This window comes from Tursiops truncatus, chromosome 15 (genome assembly GCF_011762595.2).
Source record: "Tursiops truncatus isolate mTurTru1 chromosome 15, mTurTru1.mat.Y, whole genome shotgun sequence".
NCBI classification, from domain to species: Eukaryota; Metazoa; Chordata; class Mammalia; order Artiodactyla; family Delphinidae; genus Tursiops; species Tursiops truncatus.
The window spans coordinates 147457-173893 of record NC_047048.1 but is presented as its reverse complement, the minus strand read 5'-3'; the positions used below and the strand labels follow the sequence as shown (position 1 = coordinate 173893).

At 55.4% G+C, this 26437-nt stretch overlaps 1 long non-coding RNA gene and 1 other non-coding gene across 4 annotated transcripts; both read right to left on the bottom strand.

The window, feature by feature from the left end:
• Positions 1-14346: 14346 nt before the first annotated feature.
• On the bottom strand, positions 14347-19417 carry LOC141276437 (uncharacterized). 3 transcript variants are annotated; one of them, XR_012325925.1, is made up of 5 exons: positions 18926-19416; positions 17887-18357; positions 17125-17211; positions 16065-16354; positions 14347-15527 (listed from the first exon to the last, which is right to left on the bottom strand). It is a non-coding gene; the product is annotated as an uncharacterized lncRNA (long non-coding RNA). The 3 variants fall into 3 exon arrangements; XR_012325924.1 differs by lacking the exon at positions 14347-15527 and having other exon boundaries at positions 15896-16380; positions 18926-19417; XR_012325923.1 differs by lacking the exon at positions 14347-15527 and having other exon boundaries at positions 15896-16354; positions 18926-19417.
• LOC117308420 (small nucleolar RNA SNORA62/SNORA6 family) lies at positions 16488-16637 on the bottom strand. The gene has a single exon (XR_004522397.1). It is a non-coding gene; the product is annotated as a small nucleolar RNA SNORA62/SNORA6 family (small nucleolar RNA).
• Positions 19418-26437: the final 7020 nt, after the last annotated feature.

Sequence of the window (26437 nt, the reverse complement as noted above, 5' to 3'; positions counted from 1 at the left end):
TTCAATTCTATGCCCCTGTAGCCTCTGGAAAATTGCACTGGGGATTCAGAGCAGAGAGTCCAAACTGAAACAGCGCTCCGTGTCACTCTGTGCGTGGGACCCTTTGACCCCACGGACCTGTGAAAGGGTGTCACTTGCTCCTGGGGTCCCCAGTTCTCATCTGGAGAACTGCTGCTCTAAGATATTTAATTTACACAAAAGAAGCAGGAAAGAGGAAGTAAAAACCAGAAGAGCAAAAAAAAACATGAAACAAATAGAAAACAGGCAGAAAAGTGTACACTGGGTCCGACGACGTGGACATTCACCGCGACACAAGCAGCTCGAGCTCCCTGCCCCGCCAGCGCCTGGCTGCGTGCCTGCTGGGGCCGCGTCTCCCCAGGGCACTCACCTCCTCTATTCTGTGCCCGTGTGCACGCCCCGTGCCGGCCTCAGGGGCTCTGCTTTGGACAACTTGTCTTCCATGGGCAGTTACGTGCTGGGCTCAGAGGCCCTCTTCCTTCAAGGGCTCATTGGCATTGATTGGCGCCTTCTGCACGCCAGGGTCTGTGCTAGGAGCTCTCAGACTCACCGCGTCCTTTCTTCGTCTCTCCTGCGCCTCCGAGTGCACAGGTGTGCCTGTGCCGGGCCCGGCTTGGGCGATTCAACGAGCTTTCGACGAGCCCCTCAGCAGTAGGCGTGGATCACAGGGTCCAGCAGGACAGTCTATGCCTGTGCCGGGCCCGGCTTGGGCGATTCAACGAGCTTTCGACGAGCCCCTCAGCAGTAGGCGTGGATCACAGGGTCCAGCAGGACAGTCTACAGGCTTGACTCACTGACGGAAGAACTGAGGCCCGGGCGTGGGGGTGAGAAGGCCCCCGAGGGGAAGCTGAACAGGCTCACTGATCCCGGACCTTCACTGGCCATGGACGCACGTGCAAGCCCTTGGGACACTGTTTTCAGAGGTGCCTTGCCAGCCAGAGCCCTGGGATGTAGAAACCACGTCACGGGGTGGGCGTGATTCTCCAGGTGGGGCTCGAAGGCCTGGCTGAGCCCCAGCGTGCCCGCTTCCTGGTCCACGAGCCTGTGCTTCCTGTCCGTACAGGGTTTGTGCCCCCGTCAGATGGCTCTGGGAGGCTCCTGGGGGCAGGAGGGGGCCCAGGGCCTATGGCTGCCGCACCCCAAGCTCCATGTGGTGCTCTCCCTGTGTCTAAATCCCCCCTTTTTATAAGCACTCCAGTCACACTGGATTAGGACCCACCCCAGTGACCCCAGCTTAACCTGATGACCTCTGTAAAGGCCCTGTCTCCAGGCAAGGTCACCTTCTGAGGAACTGGGGGTTAGGACTCCCGAGAGATCTCTTTTGGGGGATACAGTTCAACTCCAGCAGCTGTCTGGTGACCTCATGTGACCCCCAACCACACTTCCTGGGGATCTTTACTCCCCCCTCCAATGGTTCACTGAGTCCCCCTTCCACAGGGCCCACCTCCCTGACTCAGCCCTGACTCAGCCCCGGGGGATACAGCAGGCTGCTGCCACTGCTGTGTGATGGAGGACAAGTGGGGTGACGTCTCTGTGCCTTGGTTTTCTCATCTGTGAAGTGGGGCCAGACCCCACTGAACAGTGCCGGCCAAGCCCCCAGGCAACGTGGGCCCCCATCAGGAGGAAGAAAGTGCGACATTCCAGAATTCCTGCTAATTCCCCCGGTCCCTGCCCTGCCGCCTTCTCCGCGGCGCCTGGGTGGTCCCAACTGCACAAGCTGGAGCTTTCGCCCGCGTGGTTCAAAGTATTGAAATGGCTCCAGATCACCTTTGTCACAGAAAGTGTTTGATCAGCCATTTTCTCACCAGGGCCATTGCGGGGGGTGGGCGGCGGGCAGGAGGCTTGTGTCTCAGCACTTATGCGGCCAGGTTTCCTGAGTCAACAGAGCCTGGCCACCGAGCATGGCTCGGACCAGGTACCCGCGATTCTGTGGGCATCTGGCAGCTTCCCATCTGGTCCTCGAACTGTAATGCGACCACGACCAGCAGCCCCAGTTCACAGGTGGGGAAGCTGAGGTCCAGAGAGTCTGAGCAACTTGCCCACAGTCACCCCAGACATACTGCTCATCTGACCCCATCCCGACCGTGCCCTGTGCGCTGAGGACCACTGAGACCCTCTGGGCTCCAATCACACAGAGAATCAGGCCAGGAGCCCCTCCTGATCCCGGGGCTTGGGGGGAGTGACCCTACCCAGGAGGATGAATGTGGCCCCACTCCCCTCAGGCACCCCCCCATCTTTCTAGTTCCCCCTGCACCTGACCAGCTCACAGTCGGTGCTCAATAATTGCTGGCTGTTGTGAAGCGAAGGGAGCAGAGAGCCTCTGGAGACACGGCTCGCACACCCAGGAGGAGAAGGAGGGGTGCGGCCGATCAGTCTGGGGCTCGCGGGCAGCCTCTTGGTGGCTGGGTTTGGCTCCAGAACAGCCTCCGCTGAGCCGAGGCTGCAGCCGCCCCTGGGCAGGCGCCCACCCCCATGTGTCGGGAAGGGAGCCTGGCCAGGTGGCTGCGGGGTCCCGGACTCACACCCAGGTTCAGTAGGTCAGGGTGGCTTCCTGAGGGGCTCCGCTGCAGGCAGCCAGTAGGAACCCCTTGAGAACCAGACACAAGGGGGCTGCCTGGTGAGAGCTCAGGACCCGCCCTCCCGCCTTCCCCATCTGCCCCCAGGTCCCCACCAGCATCAGGCTCTGAGCCCCTGGCCCTGCTCCTCCCCGCGCCCTTCACTGGCTTCTCCCGAAGACCCCCTACACCCTGATTCCTGCTGCAGCTGCCCCTCAGAGCCCGCCGCCCGCTCTCCCAGGCGACGCCTGTAGTGACGTCTCGGGTGGAAAGTGGTGGGGAAGGGGCCTCGAAGCCTGGGAGCCCCCTGGTGTCTCAGGCCCCGTCTCTCCAGGGCGGCCAGGCTCAGGGGTCCAGGGCACTGGGAAGATGGGATGTCCCCTGGCCCCCCTCTGGGAGCCCCAGTCTGAACGGACAGGTCCAGCGGGCAGCCTGAGGCCTCACCCCCGCCCCGGCCTGTGCTCCCCAAGTCTGGGCCTCTACCAGTTCCCGGGCACTGAGGAGGGCTGGGGGCTTGGGCGGGGGCCTGTCAGGAGCTGGACAACATGTGCCTGTGGCCCCTTCCCCCCTGGGATGAGCCTGGGCTGGGGGGCTCCCACAGTGGGGGGCACTCCAGTCACTCACTGTCCCCTGGGGCCCGGCTCTTCCTGCCCTGTGGGATTTGGACAGAGCCCAGAGCCCATCAAAGAGGCCGTTCCTTAGCCCAGTGGGCAGGTACGGGTGGCACCAGGCGCTCAGCCATTTGTCCTGAAAACAGGCCCCAGGTGTTCCCGAGATCCTGCGGCTACGAGCAGAGCCTCTGCTCCTTCCCACCGGGATTTCACTCGTGTGTGCGTGTGTGTGCGCGCGCGTGTGTGTGTGTGTGCGGAGCAGAGCCTCTGCTCCTTCCCACCGGGATTTCACTCGTGTGTGTGTGCGTGTGTGCGTGTGTGTGTGTGTGCGTGTGTGTGTGGCCACTGGGGTGAGGGGAGGGACCTGGGGGTGGGCACATGGGGACCCGGGGGTGGGCAGGACAAAGGAGGCCCCCTCAGTGGTTTCTGTCTGTCTGCTCGGGGCTGTAACAGCACATCAGAGGGGGCAGCTTAAACCACAGACATTTGCGTCTCGCTCTGGAGACGGGTCGTCCAGACCAAGGCGCCGGCAGTGTCTGGTGAGGACCCGCTGGTCTCTGCACACCTTCAACAGCCCTATGAGGTCCACCCTGTGGGCTCTGTTTCACAAGTGAGGAAACAAACGGAGGCCCTGAGAAGTAGGTCACATGCCGGTGTGTATTAAGTTAGAAGCGGTCGGAGCAGGGACGCTGGCCCAGGCTGGCGACTGCTGGGCAAACGGATGGCACAGCAGCCATCTGGTGCCCATGCTCTCCTGAGCTGCAGGTCTTTGGAACCTAGAGCGTCTTTCAGACACAACCCCGCCCAACCACAAGGCCTGGGGTCTCCGCTGTGGGCGTGGCCTCCCTGTGAGTAGCAGCCGCAGCTCTGTTGTTGTTCAGTCACAGAAACCGGGATGTAAGGAAACCGTTGTGGAATTAGTTCCATATTCTCTGTAGACGAGATCTTTCAAAACAAGAACTCTGGGCGGCTGCAGCCTGGCGAGGGTCTGGATAATGTTTAAGTGCTTCCCTGCGATGCTTCGTGGACCCAGGAAAGGCCGGGTCAGTGACTGATCACTGCCCGAGGGGGTGGGGAGGACAGAGGACGGCAGGAAAAATACCTTAAAAAACCCTGGGTCGGGCTTCCCTGGTGGCGCAGTGGTTGAGAGTCCGCCTGCCGATGCAGGGGACACGGGTTCGTGCCCCGGTCCGGGAGGATCCCACATGCCGCAGAGTGGCTGGGCCCGTGAGCCACGGCCGCTGAGCCTGCGCGTCCGGAGCCTGTGCTCCGCAACGGGAGAGGCCACAACAGTGAGAGGCCCGCATACAGCAAAAAAAACAAAACCAAACCTGGGTCTTCTCAGTATTTCCCCAAATCCCAGCTAAATTCTGGGGAGTGGCGAGAGCTGTCTGTAGCACTCAGAGCCGTCCGTCAAGGGGCATTTGTGTGAAGTTCTAGGCCGTGACCAGCTGGTGTCTTCTTACTGAGCTCCGTTAGGTGGTGGTGCGGGAGCCTTCAGAAAACCTACATGGCCCCGCGGCCAGGCCTATCTACAGAGCCGTGTCCCGGCGTGGCATGGTGTGCTGTGGCGTGGCTGGCGTGGCGTGGCGAACGTGCAGAGCCTGCCGGACACGCGCTGAGCCTGCCACGGGCAGCAGGGCACAGGCTGTCCTGGCTGAGCCCCCACCTCGCTGAGCTCCGTTCTGTCCAGACCTCTGAGGGGCTCTCTGCACCCACTTCACAGCAGGATCTGACCGTCTTAACTGACCGCCCCCCGCCAGGGACCCCCTCCTCCAGGAAGGGGAGACGTGGTCTTCAAGCCCCGTGTAGTGCTGCTGTCTGGGGCTCACGATCTCGGAGATGCAGCCCCAGGGGCCGGCAACAGGGATGCCACGGACCTGCGCGTGGCCCACGGCCTTGGGAAAGCTGGTGGGGACCAGGCGCAAGGACACTGACGGCTGCCTGGAAGCAGTCCCGTGGTGTGTGGCCAGTGAGGGGAGTCGGCCCAGGCACAAGGCTGGGTCCCAGCAGCCCTCAGCACGCAGACACCCCTGGTGCTGGGCTTTGCTCTGGGGGCTGCGTGAGCCGTCGCCACCACTGTCGGCCCTAGAAGGCTCCCCAACCCTGGCTCTGTGCCAACGCTCAGCCAGCAGGGCCCCCGGCAGGGCCACAGCCCAGCCTGTGTGCTGGGTCTGCTCAGGCTGCCGGTTCAGCTTCACCGGGGGACCGCGGCCTACAACCTGGGCGGGGCCTTGGCCAGGAGGACACACAGTTAACCGAGTATCTGCAGTCCCCACCCCCACGTGGTGGAGGTTCTGGGAAGGGAGGCTGAGGCTGCCCTGGGCCGGGGGGCCGCCTTTCCCGCGGGCAGAGGCAGGGCAAAGTCCACTCCCGTAGTCAGCTCAGATGGCCTTCTGCTGCCCAGGCTGCGTGGGCAAGCACAGGTGCCCCTGCTGGTCACACACACACACACACACACACACACACACACGGGGCATGCGGACACACACATACAGGACACATAGACACATACACACATGGGCACACACACACCCAGCTCAGCGTTATAACATGACCTGTCCCACCCGGCTGGTCTGGGCTTCTGTAAGCTGGGCACCGGGCTGTGGGTGTCCATCCTGACCTGCCAACCTCCTGGGGGCCGTCACGATGAATTCTGGGTGCGCACCAATCATCACGGCTGGAAATTCTGAATCTGGAAGAGAAGAGCAAGCTCCAGGAGGCGCTGGTGGGGCCGGGTGCGGAGCTGGGCATCCACCCTTGGTCTCCCTTTCAGCCCCCACCCCCCGGGACGCCACCTCTCACCCTCCAGACAAGTACCTTGAAAATCCCAAACCAGAGTCACTCAAGTATTAAACCAGGCCCTCGAGATGAGAAAGAGGGGGCCCCTCCTGTTTTATCTGATGCCAAAGAGGAGACCCCGACAGCGTGTGGGTTACACGCCAGCTCCAGGGAAGGAACAGGCTCCTTGCGCTGGGCCGGGGAGGTGGGAGGGGTCCAGGGACACCGTCCCCAGCCGGAGGGCCCAGCAGGCCCCTCCCTGCACCCACTGCCCCATGAGGTGGGCAGGGCAGTGTCAGGGCAGCAGGAGGGGCCGGGGGGGCGCTGCTCGGCTGCTGGATGGGGCTAATCCCAGATAATTGCCATGGGGCGGGGGGCAGGGGGGCTCTTGGGGACGGAGCCGTTTCCTTTTCTTTGCACTTAGCTCTGTCGGATGACCCTGAAAGCACCTTGGTGAGGTCTTCAAAGGTCCCGAGAGAGCATTCGGACCCTGGGAAAGCTGGGCCTGAGCGGTCAGGAAACCCGATCAGGCCCCTAATTGCCTGGTGGGGATTAGCGGGGCCCCGGCAGCCCCTCCTCCAGGTGAGCACTCCTACCACCCTGCCAGGACCACCCTCCCAAGAGCGGGGTCTCCTTTGAGCCTGGATTAGTCCAGACAAACAGATTAGTCTCTGGGGGCCTTGAGAGGCCTGAGGCCCCCCCACAACCCAGGGCCCGGGTGGACAGATTGCAGGCGGGGCAAGGAGGGAGCTGCATGTCGTTTAGATGGGGGGCGGCTGCCCACCCTCAGCCCCACGTGGGCCCTGAACAGAGCCTGAGGGCTTCCTCTGGTCCTGGCTCACCTGCGGATCGCCCCCCAGCCCCACCAGGCGCAGCTGATCCGCTCAGCCTGGCCCTCATCCAGCCCCTCCTCCTGGCTTCCCTCTCGCCCCCTCCTTCCTGCTTCTCTGACTGGGGCGATAGCTTCCCAGCTTGAAGCCTCCCCTCAACCCCCCGTGACCACTGACCTTCCACCCTCCCCCTGTTCTGCTTTCCAAAGACGAAAGGCCTCCATCTCCTGCGATGTTAATGGCCTGTTTGTTAATGTTTGTGCTACAAAGCATCTCCGCCTCTCAGCTGTGTATCTATTCTATCTATCAGCTGTCTCTCATCTATTTATCTATCTAACTATCATCTGTCTATCTATATCTATCTTCTAGCCTTATTTTGTGACAGCTGGGGTCCTTTGCAGGGGATTCAGTTTTCAGGATGTGGGAGAAAGAGAAACTCTCTCTTTTAAAAAAAAATTTTAATTGTGGTTACAAAACACGATTAAAATTTACCACCTGAACCACTTTTAAGTGTACAGTTCAAGGGCATTAAGTCCATTCACACTGTTGTGCAACCATCACCACCGCCCTTCTCCAGAACTTTCCACCTTCCCAAACTGACACTCTGTCCCCATTCAACATTGACCCCCGCTTCCCCTCCCCCAGCCCCGGGCCCCCACCCCCTACTTCCTGTCTCTGTGACCCTGACTCCCCCAGGGTCCTCAGAGAAGTGGGATCACACAGCGTCTGTCCTTCTGCGTCTGGCTTATTTCACTGAACGTCATGTCCTCAAGGTTCGCCCGTGGCGTAGCAGGCGTCAGAATTTGCTTTCTAAGGCTGAGCGATATTCCATTGCGTGGATGGAGCACACTGTTCGCCCATCGTCCACTGGTGGACGCCCGCGCGGCTTCTCACTTTTGCTCATTGTCAATAATGCTGCTGTGAACATGGGTGTGCAAATACCACTTTGAGATCCTGTTTCCAGTTCTCTTGGATACACACCCAGTTGTGTGATTACTGGATCATGGGGTGATTCTATTTTTAATTTTTGAGGAAACTTATACCATTTTCCAAAGCGGCTGCACTATTTTACATCCCCACCCACAGTGCACAAGGGCTCCAATTTCTCCACATTCTTGCCAACACTGGTTATTTTCCTTTTTTTTCATCATAGCCATCCTAATCTCATTGTTTTCATCTGAATTTCTGTAATGATTAGTGATGTTGACCATCTTTTCACATACTCATTGGCCATTTGTATGTCATCTCTTTGCAGAAATGTCTATTCAAATCCTTTGCCTATTTTTTTTATCAGGTTGTTTGATTTTTGCTGTTGTTGAGTTGTAGGTTTTCTCTATATATTCTGGTTGTCACCCCCTTATCAGATATGTGACTGCAAATGTTTTCTCCCATTCCGTGCAGTTCTCACCATGTTGATAGTTTCCTTTGCTGTGCAGAAAAGTTTGATGTAGTCCTATCGGTTGACTTTTGTTTTTCTCACCTGTGCTTTTTGGTGTGAGAAACCCTCTGTGCCTGACTTCTGCGGAGCGTGGCTCAGGATCCTGGCTGGTCTCCCCCTTCCGCCATGAGGGAGCTTGTTAGTACCCAGACGCTTAATTAGCTGGCACATTAGATGTTTCCAAAATACCATTCCTTCTTGTTTATTTTTTTTCCTTTTCTGGTCTCTGGAATACCTTGATACTCAGAGCAGGCCTTTGCTGCCTGCTCTCTCTGAAGACCCTCTGGGGAGAACATTTTGGCCCTACCAGGGGGCTTTGGGTGCCAGCTCTTCCTGGGGGAGAGGGGTCAGGCCCAGGGCCAGCCATATGAAAGCCCAGCTGTTGGGGGCAGGCAGGTTGGGTGAGCACCAGGGTGGTCTGGAGGTGGGAGGGAGAGTGGGGCAGAGCAGCTTGAAGCCCAAGGGGTTTGGGGGGCCTGGCTGTGGGCCCAGCTGCCCCAGCACCCCACCACCCAGGAGCTGCAAGCCTGACTCTTTCAAAATGCCAGCTGGTCATGCAGCCTCATCCCCCCTCCTGCTGGGACCCAGAAACTCAGACAGCTGGCCTTGGCCCCACCTCGGGCCCTGGCACTCCCCAGACCCCAAGCAAGGAGGTGCTGGGACTTCAAAGAGGTCTGGGGACAGGCACAGACAGGGAGACGGATGCTCTGGGTGGGGCAGGCAGAGCCCTAGGGGGTGTGGCCCTCTCTGCGGTGCCTGTGCGTGGTTCAGGCTAAATGCCAAAGGGTGAAAAGCGGAGGGGAGGCGGGAGCCGACTCGGGCATCCCACAGATGCACCTTGTCCCCCTGGCAGCTGGTGCCTACCCCGCACACCACTGGGGGCCCCAGGTCGGTGGCTGGCTGGATCAGAGGCCCTGGGTTGGTGACCACGATAGTGGGGAGGTCATGGACGTAAGTGGTTCCCATCCTCGAGGCGAGACCTGCTTTTTAATTTTCATGAATTCTTTACCAGGTATCATCTGTGCATGAGCAGAAGAGCACGCACATCCTGAGTGCACGGCTCCATCTTTTTAAACAAAATAAGCTCATCTGAGGAGCCAGCACCAGGCCAAGAAACCTGGCTACAGCACCCAGAAGCCCCTCCTGATGATTTCATTCGGAAATGTGTGCATTAATCTGTAAGACTTCCCACACCACCACACAGGGGGAGAGAAGCAGAGCAGAAATGTCGGGGAGACCGTGGTGATTAGAGTTCTTGGGACATAGAATTGCATGGAGAGAAAACTCCAGAAGTTTTCAGAGTCCTCCCTGAGTACTCAGGAGATTGGTGCAAGTGAGAAAACTACCCAAGGCAAGGAAAAGAATAACTTGGTCAAGAATGGAGCCTGTTTTTACCAGCCAGGCTGGAACATCTAAGAATTCATAGCACTGGGGAGAGTACTAGAGGTCTAGCCTCAAGAGGGGAAAATATAGTACCAACAAGGTAAAAATAGTACCAACAAGGTAAATTTTAAAATGTCTGGCATCCAGCAAAAAACTAGCAGTCATGCAAAGAAGAAGGAAAATATGACTCATAATGAGGAGGAAAAAAATCAGTGAATTGAAAGTGACACAGAACTAATATGGGTGTTAGAATTAGCAGACAGACATTAAAATAGTTATTCGCACTTTATTCCATCTGCACAAAAAGTTAATAGAGACATAGAAGATAAAGACCTAAACTGAACTTTTAGTAATGAAAAACTACAACATTTGAGATGAGAAATTATATGGAGAAAGTTTTTAAAAGGCAGATTAGACATCATAGAAGAAAAGATTAGTGCATTTGAAGACACACCAATAGGACCTATCAAAAATTAAATACATAGAGGAAAAAGTTAAGTGAACAAAACAACTGGGCTTTGGGGCAACGTACATGTGACCCAACATGTGTGTCACTGGAATCCCTAAAGGAGAGGAGAGAGCAGAAAGAGGACAGAAAAAATATTTGAAGGAATAATGGCTGAAAAATCTCCAAGCTTGATGCAAAATATAAATCCACAGACCCAAGATGCTCAGTGAGTCATAAGCACAAGAAACACGAGGAAAGCCACACGAAAGCATGCTACAAATTGCTCCGAACTAGTGCTAAATGGGAAACCTTAAGAGCAGCTAGAGGAAGAAGTTTTATTGCGCACGGAGAAACAAACGTGACAGCAGATTCTCATTTGAACCAGCGAAGCTGGAGGACAGGGGAAGCAGCTTTAAATTATTGATATAAAATACCTGAAAGCCTTGAATTCTATACACAGTGGAAAAAAGCTTTTTTTTTTTCTTTTAAAAGGCAAAATAGGGCTTCCCTCGTGGCACAGTGGTTAAGAATCCACCTGCCAAGGCAGGGTACGTGGGTTCAATCCCTGGTCTGGGAAGATCCCACATGTCGCGGAGCAGCTAAGCCCGTGTACCACAACTACTGAGCGTGCACTCTAGAGCCCGTGAGCAACAACTACTGAGCCCACGAGCCACAACAACTGAGCCCACGTGCCTAGAGCCCTTGCTCCGCAACAAGAGGAGCCACTGCAATGAGAAGCCCGCACACCGCAACGAAGAGCAGCCCCTGCTCTCAGCAACTAGAGAAAGCCCGCACGCAGCAACAAAGACCCAACACAGCAAAAAAAAAAAAAAAAAAAAAAAAAAAAAGCCAAAATAAAGACGATTCAGACATTCAAAAGCTGAAAGAATCGATCTCAGTAGACTTGTACTTTAAGAAATGCAAAGACTTTCAGGCAGAAGGAAACTGGTATCAGATATAAATATGGATCTACACAAAAGAAAAGGATCAGAAATGGTAACCACAGGGGTAAATCTATAAGATTGACTGTTATTCAAATCTCCTTAAAAGTGACTGAGTTTGGGGTGGGGCAGTGTGAAGAGTTTAGCAAAACCTTTTTCCCAGACAAACATTATTAAACTGGTCGAGATTAGCAAAGACAATCATTCAAAGTTTCTGGAGATGGACCAAAGGGCCGACAGACAATTGGGAGACGTTTACTCAGGAAAATCTACAGAACTTGGCAAGGAGAGTGCGGCTGTGAGAGCTGAGCTGTGGGGCGCCCGGCCTTGTGCTGCAGGAGGGCTACGCCAGGGGCCTGGCAGCTAACTGGGAGCACAGGCCTCTAGCTCTGCGAGACGGAGGGGTCACTCTGTGTGGGCTCAGCAGATCCCACCCCCAGCAAGGTCCACAGAAGAGCCCTACCAAGCAGGTGGTGGCGCCTGGCCTCCCACTCCAGCTGTTGCTCTGCAGGGAAGATCCAGGCAGAGAGGCCGGTGGAGAGCGCAGTACTTTCCCTCCCATGAACTCTGTTCCGCAGGAGGACTGTCCCGCTGGGCTCAGCTGTCGAGTGTCAGCTCCCAGCGTTCTGGTGTGGAAGGATTGTTCCGGGTGCATTAAGGCACCGGTGAGCACTGGCACCTCCCATCCTGCTGGGCTCTGAGTGGCCAACGATCTGGGCTGGGTGCAGGAGGCACCTGTCACTACCCCTGCCCTCCCCGTAGCTCCGATTCCGTGGTGAGGGTCTGGGTGGGGCAGCTGGTGAAGAGCGAGTTCCTCCACCCCCACCTCCTGCTCCGAAGCACAGAACTTCTGCCCAGGGGAGGGTCAGAGCGAGGCTCAGAGACTGCCAACAACTTTCCCTTGCCAAAGGGCCTGACCTTATTTGGATTGGGCTACAGAGCAATTTGGGCTCCAGGGCATCACGAAAACAATAGAGCAATCAGCTAGCCACAGATTGGTGTGATACTAACAGAGGCAGGCAAGCCAGAAATTTAATGGGGAGATTATGGAAAAATACAGTCAGAGACAGCCTGGCTAAAACTTGAGTCATCCGTGGTGGTCTGTTAGGCTGTGTGGAAGCTGAAACTGCACCCTGTGGAGTGACAGAGAGGGGACTGCCTTGGGGGGGCCCAGATATTGTACTTAGCAGACAAAGACGTTAAAGAAACGACCACACGTATGTTCAAAGAAGTAAAGGAGGGCTTCCCTGGTGGCGCAGTGGTTGAGAGTCTGCCTGCCGATGCAGGGGACACGGGTTCGTGCCCCGGTCCGGGAAGATCCCACGTGCCGCGGAGCGGCTGGGCCTGTGATCCATGGCCGCTGAGCCTGCGCGTCCGGAGCCAACGGGAGAGGCCACAACAGTGAGAGGCCCGCGTACCAAAAAAAAAAAAAAAAAAAAAGAAGTAAAGGAAACCATGCTGAAAGACTTAAAGGAAGGCATGATGATAATGACTTACAAAATAGAGACTATAAGAAAAGACAGAAATTATAAAAAGAATCAAACGGAAATCTTGAGTTGGAAGTATAATAACCAAAGTGAGTGATTCACTAGAGAGGCTCAACAGTAGATCTGAGCTGGAGGAAGAAAGACTCAATGAACTTGAAGATAGATCAGTACAGATCATGTAACCTGAATAGAAGACAGAAAAAACAATGAAGAAAATGAACAGAGCCAGGGAGAAATGTGGGACACCATTCAGCAAACAACATATGCATAACGGGAGTACTAGAAGGAGAGAAGAAAAATATTTGAAGAGATAATGGCTGAAAACTTCCCAAATTTGATGAATAACAATAAGGACCCAAGAAGGATAAATACAAAGACATCCACAGCCAGACATATCGTAGTCAAAATGTTGAATTCCTGAAAGCAGCGAGAGAAAAGCAATTCATTATGTACGAGGCAACCCCGATAAAATCAGAAAGAATGGAAATCAGAAGGCAGTGGGATGATACATTCAAAGTGCCGAGAGGAAAACACCGTTAACCAAGAACCCTATATCCAGCCAAACGATTTTTGTAAAATGGAGGTAAAATAAAGATATTCCCAGGTAAACAAACAGACAACAAAACAACAAGCAAATTTACGGTAGCAAAGCTGTCTTACAAGAAACGCTCACGTTTGTTTCTCAGGCTGAGGGCAGCCACATCTGACAGTAATCCAAGTCCACCCAGAGCACAGAGAGCGCCAGCAAACGCAGTCATAAAACACAGTGTGATTCCATGTAGATTCTCCTTCCTGCCCTTAAGTGATCTACAAACGCAATTGCACAAAGCAACATGTATAACATTTTACTGTAGGACCTATAGCTTACAGAAATGCCATGTATTTGACGGTGACAACACAAAGGAGGAGGGTGAAATGAACCTATATGATGCTGGAGGGCGACTGGAATCCTCAGGATGGAATGCAGGGGAGGGACGTGGTAAATAAAGGCAGACAGTTAAATGATTATTACGAGCATTGCTGGGTAGAGGTGCCCCAGTAATGAATAACAAGGGGGGGCAGGGGAGGAAATTTCTGTATCTTACTGGAAACGAGTTGTGTGAATCTGAAGCAGATTCTGAAAAATCAAGTTGTGTATTGTTAGCCCTCAAGTAACCGCTAAAAAAGCTTTAAAAATGTAGATAGAGACATAGTTAAAAATAATCAAAGGAATTGAAATGATGATACACTAGAAACTGTCCACTAAATACAGATGGAGAACCAGAGGCACAAAATAGTAGTGAGACCCATGGAAAACACAATGTGAAGTGTCAGGGGTGAAGCCAATGGTACCCATAATAGCATTCAGTGTGGATGGATTAAGCAATCCAGTCACATTCAGAGACTGTCAGACTGGACTTAAGGAATAAGTTGTCTACAGGAGACGCACTTCAGATTCAAGGACACAAACGAGTTGAAGGCGAAAGGATAGACAAAGGTGTGCAGAGCAAACAGCTGCCTCGGGGAAGCTGGGGCTCCTGTGAACATCACACAACATAGACAAGCACAGCCTGAAAGTTCCTATCTGGCCTTTACAGGAAAAGCTGGCCGACCCCTGCCTCACATGCCTACATTACGAAAGAAGAAAGGACTTAAGACAGTGACCTCAGCTTCCATATTAAAAACTAGAAAAGGGGACTTCCCTGGCTGTCCAGTGGTTGAGACTTCGCCTTCCAATGCAGGGGGTGCGGGTTTGACCCCTGGTTGGGGAGCTAAGATCCCACATGCCTTGTGGCCAAAAACAGAACAAGCAGCAGAGAAAATAAAGGACAGCACAGAATGGCTCTTTGAGGAGATTAATAACACTGACGAGCATCGAGATAGACTGATCAGAAAAAAAAAGATACAGATTAACAACATTAGGAACAAGAGAGATGACGTCACCACAGAGTCTACAGATGTTCGGGATAACAGGGAGTCACGTGAACAGCTTTTCTTTTCTCTGGCCACATGGCTTGCTGGCTCTTCCCCAACCAGGGACTGAACCTGGACCACGGCAGTGAAAGCCTGGAGCCCTAACCACCAGGCTGCCAGGGAAGGCCTAATGTGGACAGCTTTATCCCAATGAACTCAACAACTTAGTTGAAAAGGACAAGTTCTTTGAAGGACACAAACTACCAAGTCTCACTCAGGAAGAAACAGGAACCTAAATAGCTCTGTATGTATTAAAGACCTTGAACCATGAGTTAAAAACCTCCGTAAATTCATGTGAAATTGGAAAGGACCTACAACAGCTCAAACAACTTCAGAGAGGAAGAACAAAGCTGGAGGCCCGACGTCTCATGATTTCAAGGCTTATTATAAACCGATAGTGATCAGGACAGTGGGGTTTGGTGCCAAGGTGGACACACAGGTGAATGGAACAGAGCAGAGTCCAGAAAGAGACCCACACACATGGACAATTGATCATCAACGTGGTTGCAGAGGCAGCACCACTGGGAAGGGACAGTGTTTTTAAACAAGGGATCTGGAGCAACTGGATCAGTCTCTATTTATATCTATATCCATCTATCTCTCTATCTACCTATCTATCTATCTTCCATCTATCAATCATCTATCATTTATCTATCTATAGAACTTTGATCTATACATTACAGCACATACAAAAATTAACTCAAAATAGAATGTAGACCTAAATGCAAAGCTAAAAACTTCTAGAAGAACACATAGAAGAGGAAGTTTTGTGGCTTTGAGTTAGGCAAAGATTTTTTAGCTATGACCCCAAAATCACAATCCATAAAAAGAAAAAGTTCATACATTGACTTTATCAAAAGTAAAAACCTTCTGCTCTTCAAAAGATACTGGTAAGGGCTTCCCTGGTGGCGCAGTGGTTGAGAGTCCGCCTGCCGATGCAGGGGACGCGGGTTCGTGCCCCGGTCCGGGAAGATCCCACGTGCCGCGGAGCGGCTGGGCCCGTGAGCCATGGCCGCTGAGCCTGCGCGTCCGGAGCCTGTGCTCCGCAACGGGAGAGGCCACCGCAGTGAGAGGCCCGCGTGCTGCAAAAAAACAAAAACAAAAACAAAAGACACTGTTAAGAGAATGAAAAGACAAGTCATAGACTCTGGAGCAAAATCTTTGACCTCTTGTACCTGATAAAGGACTTGTATTCAGGATATGTAAATTCTCTCAAAACTCAATAATAAAAATACAAACAACCCCAATAAAAAGAAAAGAAGATATATAAAAATAAGATCCACAGATGACAAAGAAGTACATAAAACGATGCTCCACGTCATTGGCTCTTGGGAAATAAAAGTGAAGTCTGTGTGAGATTTACTGCACGTTTATTAGGACGGTTAAGATTAAAAAGACTGACCACAGATGAGGAGAAACTGGGTCTCGCATACATCGTGGGTGGGAATACTTTATTTTTTTATTTTAATTTTTTTTTAGAAACTTTATTTTCCGTCAACCTATTTCCATTTTAGGAGTTTGTGGAAGAACAGCTTAAGACCGCTCGGTGGCGGTTCCTACCCACTCAGTGGCCTGAGCAGCGGGGAACCGCTGAACGGGCACAGAGGGCACCTGCACACCTTCGGACCAGTCCGCCACCTCAGGCTGAGCAGCAGGGAACTGAGGAGCTGGAACAGTCCATTCACCCTGAAATTCCTCCTTGGTCACAGCCTTCTCAGCTGCCGCCTGCTCTTCCTTTTCAATCTCTTCAGGATTTCTGTAGTTGTAGAGGTCAGGCATGACCTCCTATGGGTGTTCACGGGAGATGGTGCCATGCACGCGCAGAACTTCCCGGGCAAGCATCCACCACATCAGACCCACTGAGTGAGCTCCCTTTCTAGGATCTTACATCAGGATACATCAAGTTGGTCTGAAAACAGAATGGCCAAGTAATGCCTGAGAGGTCCAAGAGGAAGAAATAACGGAGAAAAGCAGAAGAAAACACAAGCCATTTTTAAAATGTTTTCCTCTCTCCTTAAAGCTTTCATACATTAAAATCATACATTTGTAGCAAGTATTATTATCAGACTCCACTCATTGGGCGAGAGACCCTTGTGGTGTTAGTGAAAAACTTGCCCCTCACATAGCACACTACCTACACTTGTGAGTTCATCGGCCAGTTGCCTCAACTCCAAGCTCTAACAATATGCTGAGGAATACTTTAAAAAGGCACTTTGTAGGGACTTCCCTGGTGGTGCAGTGGTTAAGAATCCGCCTGCCAGTGCAGGGGACACGGGTTTGAGCCCGGGTCCGGGAAGATCCCACATGCCGCGGAGCAACTAAGCCCATGCGCCACAGGTACTGAGCCTGCGCTCTACAGCCTGCGAGCCACAACTACTGAGCCCGAGTGCCACAACTACTGAAGCCCGCGCCCTTAGAGCCCGTGCTCCGCAACAAGAGGAGCCACCCAATGAGAAGCCCGTGCACTGCAACGAAGAGTAGCCCCCGCTCGCCACAACTAGAGAAAAGCCCGTGCACAGCAACAAAGACCCAAGGCAGCCAGAAATAAAACTAAATAAAGAAATAATTTAAAAACCAGCCAAACAAACAAAAAAACACTTTGTAAAGCGGTCTGGCTGTTTTAGAAACTTGAACATATACCTGCCACGTGGGCCAGCTGTTCCATGCCTAGGGACTCACCAAGAGAAGTGACCATCGGCTCCTGCAAAGACTTGTACCCAGGTGCTCAGAGCGTCTTGGCTGTGGCGGTCCAGAATTGGACGGAGCCTGAATGTCCATCAATGGGCGAACAGATCAACATGTTACAGTGTGTTCACTGATGGAATAGTACTCAGCAACAAAAAAGAATGGGAAGGCACTGCACGATGAATCTCAGGATAATTAGAGGAAAAGCTTTCACATCACATGATTCTGCTTGTACAAACTCTAGGAAACACAGACTAACGTAGCACGGGCTGATGGGCATGTCCATTAGTTTATTGTGGGGATGGTTTCACAGGTATGTTTATGTACAAATAATATACATACACAACATGTCACTTATCAGTTTTACACTTTAAATACATGTAGTTTATTGTATGCAAATGATAAGTCAATAAAGTTGTTGTTTAAAAAGCAAATTAATACTTCAAACTCATTGCTTCCTAATTACTTTACATTTTGCTATCACATATGCCATGGGTATGCCATGGGCAGGTAGTAAATATTTAGGCTTTCGGGCTGTATGATGGACATGGCTGTGTTCCTGTCAAACTTTATTTGATAAAATACGTGTAAGTCTGTGGCCTCAGGCCGAGGTTTGCAAACCCCTGTCCTGAGCTGGAGGACACGTAACCCCAGCATCCTGGGTGGGGTGGGAACCACTGGTGTCTCCTCCCAGCCCTGATCTCGGGGTCGCTCAGAGCTGGACCTCAGCCCTGCTGGGGCCAGGAGCGTTCATACCTTGGAGACCAGACATCACAGGTCTCGGCATCTCCGCGTGCGCAGATTGTGGGTGTCGATCAGCAGGCAGTCGGGGAAGAGGTTCTGTGATGGGTGGATGGGCCTGGCCAACCAGAGTGGCCACAGGGTCAAGTACTGGTGGGGAACACGAGACCAGGGCCTAGCTGGGCTATGGGGGATCTTCTCCCCAAGGCCCCCGGCCACACCAGGCCTTGGGGCACCCGTGGCTTTGGCCTTACTTTCTCTTTCCCTCGGGTGTGTGTCCTGAGCCACCACATGGCATCCTGGGCTCGTGCCCTGCCCCTGCCCACAGAGGCCGCCTTAGAGGCCGGGGATTTGGGAGCGGGGCCTGGGTTTGAGTCCTTCCCCTCCTCTTGCCAGTGCGGCCCCGAGCAGCGGCCACCTGGACGGTGAGTTCTGTGACCTGGAATGACTCAGGCAGACGGTGGGGCTTGGTTGGCCCAGCAGCCCCTGTGGAGGTTAACACTGAGGTCAGGATGTTGTATTTGGGGCTCCAGCCTTCCGGGCTCATTAGGGGCATCTGCTTACGAATGCCCACGTGGGCTAACCCCCCTCCTGCCCCCGCCCCTGGAATGAAGGTGGGGCGTTGGGGGCTCCCAGACACCATGCCAAGGGGTCCAGGCTGCAGAAGTGTTGGGAAGGGAAGGCGCCCCGAGGCAAACAGGTGGGGAGGCGAGGGCCGGCCCCTCCCTGTTGTCACCCAGCTCTCCCTCTGGGGGCTTGAGGCCCCTCCAGGTGCACGGCCACCTCCCGCCTGGCACTGGAGAGCGCTCGGCTTTGCAGGAAGAAGTGGCCCTGAGAGGTGAGTCAGAGCCCTGGCAGGGCTGCCAGCTCCGTGGGGAGGCCTGGGCTCTGCCAGGTGCAGCCCTGAGGTGGCACCAGGCCCCAGGGCCACAGGCCGAGAGGGCGCTGGGTGCAGGGCGGGCTGCACGGCCCCCAGGTGTCTTGCCCTCTATCCGGGCCCCCGGTGGGGATGTGTCCTCAAACACACACACATTCCACCGCAGTGAACACACACCTGGGCTTCCTGTGAGGAGAATCTGTCCTTACTTGCGGTGGCAGCTGGAAGCCGCCCATGGTCTCTGGTCGAGCGCCGAGCCACCCCTTGGCCTGCCCCTCGCAGGAGAGCCATGTGTGGAGCCGGGCACGACGCCTCCCTAGGGACAGGCCACCCCTCGATGGACCGGACCTGGCCGTCAGGAGCCCCACATGCTCCCTTCGGAGTGGGGGGGCATGGGGAGCCCCGCTCTGGCCCGCTGTTCCCCAGTGCCCCCAACTCTGCGTGCCCCTGCTGGTCCCGCTCTCAGCAGGACCGTCACCTTGGCAGGCTCTCCCCATTGCTGGACGCTCATCTGCACCAGCCCCTGGCCTCCCTGCTGCGCCAGCCCCTGACCTCCTGGCTGCACCAGCCCCTGGCCTCCCTGCTGCGCCAGCCCCTGACCTCCTGGCTGCACCAGCCCCTGGCCTCCCTGCTGCACCAGCCCCTGGCCTCCTGGCTGCACCAGCCCCTGGCCTCCCTGCTGCACCAGCCCCTGATCTCCTTGCTGCACCAGCCCCTGGCCTCCTTGCTGCACCAGCCCCTGGCCTCCTGGCTGCACCAGCCCCTGGCCTCCCTGCTGCACCAGCCCCTGATCTCCTTGCTGCACCAGCCCCTGGCCTCCTTGCTGCACCAGCCCCTGGCCTCCTGGCTGCACCAGCCCCTGGCCTCCTTGCTGCACCAGCCCCTGGCCTCCCTGCTGCGCCAGCCCCTGGCCTCCCTGCTGCACCAGCCCCTGATCTCCTTGCTGCACCAGCCCCTGGCCTCCTTGCTGCACCAGCCCCTGGCCTCCTGGCTGCACCAGCCCCTGGCCTCCTTGCTGCACCAGCCCCTGGCCTCCTGGCTGCACCAGCCCCTGGCCTCCTTGCTGCGCCAGCCCCTGGCCTCCAGGCTGCACCAGCCCCTGGCCTCCTTGCTGCACCAGCCCCTGGCCTCCCTGCTGCGCCAGCCCCTGATCTCCTTGCTGCACCAGCCCCTGGCCTCCTTGCTGCACCAGCCCCTGGCCTCCAGGCTGCACCAGCCCCTGGTCTTCTTGCTGCACCAGCCCCTGGCCTCCCTGCTGCACCAGCCCCTGGCCTCCCTGCTGCGCCAGCCCCTGGCCTCCCTGCTGCGCCAGCCCCTGGCCTCCCTGCTGCACCAGCCCCTGATCTCCTTGCTGCACCAGCCCCTGGCCTCCAGGCTGCACCAGCCCCTGGTCTTCTTGCTGCACCAGCCCCTGGCCTCCTGGCTGCACCAGCCCCTGGTCTTCTTGCTGCGCCAGCCCCTGGCCTCCCTGCTGCACCAGCCCCTGATCTCCTTTTGCTGCACGACTGGCAGCGCTTCCTCACTGTCCACAAATAAAATGCACCCTCAGAGCTGACATCCGGGCCCTGCTGGTCCCAAGCTGACTGCCCGGCACTGCCCTTGGACCTCCTGGACTCCAGGCCCTGAGTTGCTGACAGGTTCCTGCTTACCGGCGTACTTTGTTGCCTCCACGTGGTCCCCTCCTCAAGGAAGCCCTCCAGAGACCCTCCGTGGAAGTTGACCTGGCTCTCACACTGAGGCCCTTCAAGGCCCCCTGCCCTTACTGCCTCGCAAGACAGATGTCTCCCGCTGAGTCCCAATTCAGCACTGGCCCCAGCCCACTGTAGGGGCTGCGGAGTGTGGGTGCAGCCGTGTGACTCAGCACCCGCCACAGCCCCCGGGAGCAGTGGCGGCCGGGCCTCCACAGCCCTTCCTCTCTGCCAGCTGGGACAGGCGCTCCGACCTTGGCCTTGCCACAGGATTCTATCTTTAACTCCTGGACAGCCAATTCCTCTCTATTTTGAGAGAAAAAAAAATTCCACTCTGAAGTCTGGTTCAAAAAGTCCTTGCCCAGTTAGGCCAGTTCCCTAGAGAAATCGCTGGCCTTTGCCATGGTCCTGAAGCGGGGTTGGGGGGGGGGGGGGGGGGGATGGGGGGAGGGGAGGGAGAATGAGGGAGGGGGATGGGGGACAATGGGGGATGAGGGAGGGGGCGGGGGGAGGGGGAAGGCAGGAGGGGGACCTCTGCCAGAACTGGAGCAGCTGTGAGGGCCGGCTGCTGGGCCAACAACAGGAGGTGAGGACCCCTACCTGGGCTGGTCATCCGCCTGCCCCCTGCTCCAGCCACACAAAACTTCCATGATCGCACCTTGGTTTTGACTGTTTTCGCTACACGCGGGCGTGCTTGCGTCTGGCTCCTGTCGCTCACTGTAAAGTTTATGACATTCATCCACGTGCCACTGTCACTTCTCTGTGGCTCTGCCGTACAAAACGGCCATGATGCACTCACCCCTCCTGGACGTTTCTGGTGTGATGGGTACATGTCTGGACACGTATGTGGTACACACCTGCGCACGTGTCTGTGGGAACCAATCTCCCTTCTGGAGACCCTGCCAGCGTCCCTGCCCCCGACGGTGCGGGAGAGAACCCGCTGCTCCACGTCTCCGTCAACGTTCGTCACTGTCTGTTTTCATTTTAGCCGTTCTGGTGGGTGCAAAACTGTCTCATTGTGGTTTCTGAGAGATTTTTAAAAATTAAGAGACAATTGTTTTTAGAGCAGCTTTAAGTTTACAGAAAATTGAGCAGAAAGTACAGAGGGTCCCCATATTTACCCCCACCACACACATGCCATCAGTCCCCTTGTCACAGCTGATGAGCCAATACGGCAGCATTATCGTTCACTAAAGTTCGTGGTTTACAATAGGTTCACTCTTGGGGTCTTATATTCTTAGCGTTTTGACAAATGCAGTTATGGCTTTGTGCAGAGTAATTTCACTGCCCTGAGGAAATCCCTGTGCTCACCCATCTGCCCCTCCCTCCTCCTGAGCCCTCGGCAGCCTGCGGCCCCTCTACCATCGCTGTGGGCTTTCTTTCTCCAAGAGTCCTTTCAGGAGCGCAGATCAGACCACATCACTCCCTGCTGCCCCCAACCCACTCACCTGTGTGCCCGGCAATGTTTCCTGGCTGCCTGCTATTCATCACCAAGGTTACATGACGGCCAAGAAGATATGGTTCCTGCTCTCAGGAAACTCAGGAGCCAGGGGGAGAAGCAGCCACGAAACCCGCAAACAGACGGGCGAACAGCGCGGCCCCAGACTTGGTGCCAAGGACACGAGGGGAAACTGGGGGCTCCTGCAGGGACAGGAGCCTTCTGGGCAGAGAGCGCTGCACCTGCAAAGGCGCCGAGGTGAACAGGACCTCGGCAGGTCCAAGGAGACGGCAAAGGCTGGCACAGTGGCCCGTGTAGGGATTCGAGAGGTGGGGCTCCAGATGGGGCTGATCTGAAGGCTTGGGGTGGAGTGAGGGTCTTCCCTGCCTGAAGCCAGGCATGTGCTTTCCTTCGGGGACCTTCTCCCTCCGCCCTCGCACGTCTGTCCTCCATGACGGCAGGGCCCTCACAGTGCACTGTGGCCAGGATGGCCCCTCCTGTGCAAGTGTTCAAGGGGTATCTGCCGGAGCACGAAGGAGGGACAGACCCAGGTGTGGGCGGTGACCATGGGCAGGGTCTCGTGGGACCTGCCGGCAGAGAACCGCCAAGACTCCCCAACTCGGAAGCCAGCACTCGAGTGAAGCGAACGCAGGCCTCAGCCCCAAGCCCGAGGGACAGACGTGTCACCCCGGCACCACTGCTGTGCGACAAACACCCCAAACCGGCGGCTCTGGCTCCCTTCTGCAGCACAAAATCCTCGCCAGGTTCCAGCCCTGCGGCATGGCTCTTAGACGAGAGTCTAGAGACGAGGGCCACGTGGGGCAGAGGTCCCCATCCGAGCCCTGGGGCCCTTCCGTTCCCTCCCAACCGTGTGACCCAACAGCTGGGTGCGGAGTGCGGCGGACAGGCTGTCACCTCCTGGGTGACACGCGTTCAAAGCGCCCATCCTGCCGCCAAAGGCCTTGAGAGAGGGAGGCCCTGGCGACGACAGTCTGTCTGTTTCTGACGCGTCTGCTCCTGGCCAAGGGGGGGGCTGTGGGCGGGGCGCACCTTGGAGGGAGGCTGGGGTCTCCTTGCGAGGCTGAGGGAGAGGATGGTCTCTGGAAAGCCTGGGCTGCAGCGATGCCCTCCGCCTCCAGGCCTGAGGCTTTCTGAGCACCTGCTCCGGGCTCTGAGCCAGGATACACGGCCCTGTGCTTTCTGGGTCCTCGTGCTCTAGGCTCGGGATGGGCCCCATTCAGGGCTGCAGGGCCCCGACGGCCGGCCTCCCACAGAACTCACGTGTGTCCCCCCGCCCCTCCTCCCAGGCCTCCGCTCTCCTCGGCTCTGGGCTCTGCGACACGCAGACCCGCGGGCCTCCCTCCTGAGTTCTCCCCTCCCCACCTTGGGCGTTTGGCTCTGTAAGAGGGTGGGAGTGGGGAGGTGGGAGGGGATAAGCCCCAAGGCTCCTCTTTCGCCCTGAACTGACCCATACCCACAACGTACTCAGAGCTGAGGCTGAGGGACATTTTCTCCCCACCCCGAAGCCCAGCAGTCCTGAGGCCTCAGGCCCCAGCCGCCCACGGGAAAGGAAGTCAGTGGCTAAAAAGGCCATTTCAGGCCAGTGTGGGCTGGGCTGGAACTAGGAGGCCTTCGTTACCGTCGGTGTGAGATTCCCAGCACACCCGGAAGAAGTACTGTAAATGCGCTTGGCCCGGCACCCGCTAGTGGGGTGCGCTGCCTCGCGTCTTGCTCATCGTGAAGAAATGGGGCAGCACACGAGGTCATCTCACTGTGCCCCCCTGCTCAGAAGCAGGCAACCAGGCCGGAGGAAGGCCACGGCCCTCTGATGTGGCTTCCCCATCCTCGGCCTTCCCACAAACAGCCAGACGCCCTGCCCACCAGGAGCGCAGCCCGTCTGCCCCTCTGCTCCCCAGCTGGGGCCTCCCCCAGGACCTCAGGCCTGCTGGCCTTCGTCCCCATCACACGGCCTGTGTGCTCCTGGGAGGAGCTCCAGGTCAGGCTTGGCCACTGGGCTCCAGCATCAGGAGCGGGAAGCAAGTTAAGCTAAGAGAGGTGGGAGGAACAGCCCCAGTGTTTTCTCTCCTGGGACATGGATATGTTAAATGCTCCGGACGACACCTGAGCATAGTACATGCTCAAAAATGATGAATGCTTGTTTGTTTGTTTACTATTTATAAATAACTAATATTTCCGGCTGTGCAGGATCATCTCCAACCTTGAGAACAATCCTGTCTCCTATCAAGCTGAAGAGATTCACCCTCTGCGCCCGGTTAGCTGGGGGTTTCTTATGGATGTTGTTATGTTATGTGATGTTTTCTGATGTTTCTTATGGTGCTGCATTTTGCCAAAGGCATTTTCTGCGTCCATTGATATGCTGTTTCTTCTTTAGCTTGTTGACGTGGTAAATTACATTTTCTGGGTTTTTTTGTTTTTTTTTGCGGTACGCGGGCCTCTCACTGCCGTGGCCTCTCCCGTTGCGGAGCACAGGCTCCGGACGCGCAGGCTCAGCGGCCATGGCTCACGGGCCCAGCCGCTCCGCGGCACGTGGGATCTTCCCGGACCGGGGCACGAACCCGTGTCCCCTGCATCGCCAGGCGGACTCTCAACCACTGCGCCACCAGGGAAGCCCCATTTTCTGGTTTTTTTAACATTGACTAGACTTGCAAACTTGGGATAGATCCCACTTGGTCTTGGTGTCTAATTCTTTTTATACATTGTTGGATTCAACTTGCTTTTATTTTATGGAGGATTTTTGCACCTAAGTTCATGAGAGACATTGGTCTGTAGTGGTTTTTGGTGTTTGTGTTTATATTGTCTTTGTCTGGTTTTGGTACTAGGATCATGCCATCTTCATGGAATAGGCTGGGAAGTATTCCCTCCTCTTCTATGTTCTGGAAGAAATTGTGTAAAATTGGTGTCACTCCTTCTTTAAATTTTTGGTAGAATTCTCTAGTGAAACCACTGGATCTGGGAGATTTCTTTTGGGGGTAAATTCTAAATTATCAATTCAATTTCTTCCGTGATTATAGGACCATTCAAATGATCTGTTTCATCTTGGTTGAGTTTTGACGGTTTGTGTTTTTTAAATAATTTTTTTCCTTTTTTTCTCAGCTGCAGAACTTACTAGCATGGAGTTACTCATGGTGTCCCTTTACTGTCCTTTTAATGGTGCTGAATCCGGAGACAGAGCCGTTTGTCCCTGACATGGGTGGCTCCAGGTCTGGAACTCCAGTCAGGCCAAGCCTGACCCAGAAAAGAGCCAACACAAGGACACCCTGTCCAGGGGCTGCCTGCGGACCCATGACCAATACAACCAGGCCTCCACTGATGGCTGCACAATGGGAACAGCTCTCTGTCATGGGCTTGGACTCCGAAACTTGAAGAATTGCCAGTCCGTGGAGCTGATGTAAGGTAAGGGCCTCATGTAAGCCCGAGACACAAGGGAGCAGAAGACACGGGGAAACAGAGGCTGGGACCAAAGGAGAGACCAGAAGTGGAGAGAGAGGCAGGGGTTCTCAGGGAGACCTGGAGAGTCCTAAGACCAGGGCGGCTGTCTAAGTGCTCCCAGAGGCCAACCTCCAGCTCCTCTTTCACTGTTTTCACATGTCAACGGGAGAGGGTCCCGGACAGCCAGTGAATGCCAAGAGATCTTCACAAAGCTCCACGTGGGAGCTTCCATGGGGAGCTGACCAGAGCCTGGCACGAGGGGGACACAAAAAGGAACAAGGGTCAGGGGCCGGGGGGTAGGGCCAGACCCTCAGGGGCCACTCACAGAGCATCCTCGGCCAGGCTGGAGGACACTGTCCTGACTCTGCCCACCCTCCCCACTGTGGACCCTCTCCTGCAGCCGGGTCTGTCTGACCACAGCCTCATTTCTCCAGGGCATCTGTGCTGGCCCTGGTATTGAGGGGGTAAGGGCTGTCTTTGCTGGGGCTGCCTCTGGTTTCACTGAGTACTAGTGCTATCATCATCTGCAACAGAAGATGCTGTGCTCAACCCCAGAGCTCCCTCTGCGAAGTCTGGTTCTGTTATGTAGCACCTCATCCAGTGCCATGCACACAGATGGACGCATAGCGGCCACGCAGGAAACACTACGGGACTAACGATACTCTCCATCTGCACCTGCCGCTACATTTTCTGAAGTTCTGCTGCACCAACAAGTCATCCACCCGTCCAACCGCCCACCCATCCAACCATCTATCCATCCATGCATCCACCCATTACCCATCCACCCACCCACCCGTCACCCATTCTCCCACCCATCTATCTATCCATCAATCTACGCGTCCATCCAGCTATCCATCCACACGGCCCTCAGGGAGCACCTGTGCCCAGCATCTCTGATAAGGTGAGCCTGTAACAGGCTATTGGCCCACGGCTCAGACAAGGATGCTGGGGCTCAGATGCAGGAAGGGACTGATCTCCAGCTCCATAAGCCTCCCACTCTTGCTGGGAGGGTTGGTGCCTCATGTCCTCTCATTGTCTGGATGTTCCCTCGGGCCCAAGTCTCATGTCCCAGGCCCTCCCAGCTGCAGACATATCCCTCCATCCCCCCAGGCC